The sequence below is a fragment of the Echiichthys vipera genome (assembly GCF_963691815.1).
Source record: "Echiichthys vipera genome assembly, chromosome: 3".
Taxonomy (NCBI): Eukaryota; Metazoa; Chordata; class Actinopteri; order Perciformes; family Trachinidae; genus Echiichthys; species Echiichthys vipera.
In genome coordinates, this window is record NC_139828.1 from 12,253,473 (window position 1) to 12,256,490 (window position 3,018).

The window sequence follows — 3,018 nt, forward strand, 5'->3', positions numbered from 1 at the left end:
AGAAAAGCAGGCCAAGAGACAGTTTCCCATGGTGCATCTCTGGAAGCATCTGTATTAGACCGGGCTGTGTCAACACTGGACTGCTCCTCCAGCTGAGGCAGAGAGAGAGAGAGAGAGAGAGAGAGAGAGAGAGAGAGAGAGAGAGAGATGAGAGAGAGAGAGAGAGGAGAGAGAGAAGAGAGAGAGAGAGAGAGAGAGAGAGAGAGAGAGAGATGAGAGAGGAGAGAGAGAGAGAGAGAGAGAGAGAGAGAGAGAGAGAGAGAGAGAGAGAGTAAAGAGAGAGTAAAGTGTGTGTTTGCTTTTTTCCATTTCTGTGATTGCGGCTGACAGACACACAGGGAACGACAGATCACTCTGAGAGCAGAGGAGGAGAAAAAGTGGGAGAGGAGGGGGAGATAAATAGAGGAAGCCTTTGAAAAGAGAAGGAGAGAAAATGTATATATAAAAGAGTCTCAAAGTGGCAGGAGGAAGAGAGGAGAAAAGAGTGACAGTGATGGATGGGGGAGATAGATGGATGGATGGAGGGGATGGATGAAGGGACGTGAGGCGGGTTAGAGGATGGAGAGGAGGCAGACGGAGATTGACAGCCTCCTTTTCCCGAGGACGGATGAGTAAACCGGCGCAGCGGCAGATAGAGAGAGAGAGAGAGAGAGAGAAAAGATGGAGGAAAAGAGTGAGGGATGGAGAAGGGGAGGTAATGAGAGATAGAGTACGTCTCTGTAATCAAGCCATAAAGGAGAGCGGGGAGCGAGGTGGAAAAGACGAGTGGGCTCTGAATGAGTCAATCATGATTAATCAAGACGCTTCTCGCTCTCTGTCGTCGTTTTTCTCTCTTTTTCACTCATCATCACCATCATCACCATCACCATCATCATCATCATCACCATCATCATCACCATCATCATCATCATCATCACCACCATCATCATCATCATCATCATCATCATCATCATCATCATCATCACACAGAGAGAGAGACATACATTCATGTCTTTTCAGGCAGTTTAACAGCTTCAACACGTGTGATGCTGTAAAATACAAATTCAACCAGCCAACTCACATTGAATGCATCATAATATAATTACTCATATTATTATACATTATATAAAAGGAGTTGATGCACCATAACTTTCAGGTGAAGGGCGTGAAGTGCATGGTAGGAAAAAGTACTGCTTACCTGTGAGTGCATCGGCATTATTTCCATAACCAGCCCAAAGGTTTCACTTCATCAATGACCCCTAATCACAGGTTATTTCTGTAGTGCAGACATGAGACACTGTAAGCAACGTAAAGGGAGAGTTTGGAGTATTTTTTGAAGTGGGGTTGTATGAGGTCCTTATCCATAGTCAGTGCATTTTAAAGGTATCCATTTCCATTTTTAGAGAACTGTAATTTAAACCTTCTTATGTGATATACGGCATACTTTCACCTCTGAAGATTTCTGTCAAATGAAACAATCCAAGAAGGAAAATCCCTCTTAAAGGGTTGGTTTGGATTTATTTGAAGTGGGGTTGAATGAGGTACTTATCCATATTCAGTGTGTTATCTACAGTAGATGGTGGCAGGCTGTCCTCATTCACCGTTCGTACATATACCTACCGCGCTGTAATGTGTGTGTAATCCACATATTCATTACTGTAGAAATTACGTCCAGAGCAAAGAAAGAAATCTGGGGAAGTGATGTAAGACCACTAAACTCAGCGGGTCGGGGTGGTGGATGGCTCCCAAAACACTTTCACCAGGGGGAACCGTTGCTCTCGTCCTAAACCATAACCTTTTTTTAATCCTAAAACCAAGTTGTTTTGATGCCTCAGGCTAACCGTCACCTTTTCTTGCCTAAACTTAACAACTCGCCCCACTTCTGGTCATCATTTCAGGGCATTACATAAAATGTCATATCTCATCCAAATCCGTCAAATTTTGTAAAATATCATGGGTTTTCTCAGGAGGGTGGCTGGAGTCTCCCTTAGAGAGAGGGTAAGAAGTTCAGCCATCCGTGAGGAACTCGGAGTAGAGCCGCTGCTCCTTAGCGTTGAAAGGAGCCAGTTGAGGTGGTTCGGGCATCTAGTAAGGATGCCCCCTGGGCGCCTCCCTAGGGAGGTGTTCCAGGCACGTCCAGCTGGGAGGAGGCCTCGGGGGAAGACCCAGGACCAGGTGGAGAGATTAGATCTCCACGCTGGCCTGGGAACGCCTTGGGATCCCCCAGTTAGAGCTGGTTAATGTGGCCCGGGAAAGGGAAGTTTGGGGTCCCCTGCTAAAGCTGCTGCCCCCGCGACCGACCCCGGATAAGCGGATGAAGATGAGATGAGATGAGATGAGATCATACAAACCCATTTTATAGCATTAAATAGAATAGAATATCAATTTGCATAAGATGTCATATCAACCTGTTGATGAGAATACGCTGAGCACGCATGTAGGAAAACAGACACAGAAAAACCAGAACCGGCCTTTAAAGAGGGATTTTCTTTCTTGGATTGTTTCATTTGACTGATTTTTATCTCATAAGAGTTGGAAATGACAGTGCTCCAAAAATGGAAATACATACCCATAAAATGAAACCCAGGATACAAACACAGCCTCAGAAGATTACCACTGCGTTGACTTTTTTTGTTTTTGTCCATAAATCCCTCGAAGAGACTAGACACCAACAGTCTGCCTCTCAAATATAGTCTTACTGGAGACGTAAATCTTTAAAATTGAGTCACATATATCTTTTTTAAAAATGTAAGTCTTCCTAAAACAGCACTGTAGTCTTTAACAAATGTCACTCAGTTAATAGCGCATTGATTATTTGGTGCTCGATGGTGACGGTTTACAGCAGCAGGGCGGCGCACGTCAACGGTGTGACTCACTGATGTGTTTTTAATAGTTTTTGGACAACACTGAATGTCTATGTAGGGAGAGGCTATATCAGGAAATGACTGTTATATATTCATTGTTAGATTTGGTCTTTTCATGGGATTTGTTCCCAATGAAAAAAGAATACAGAATATAAAAGGTGCCACTAATTGAAAA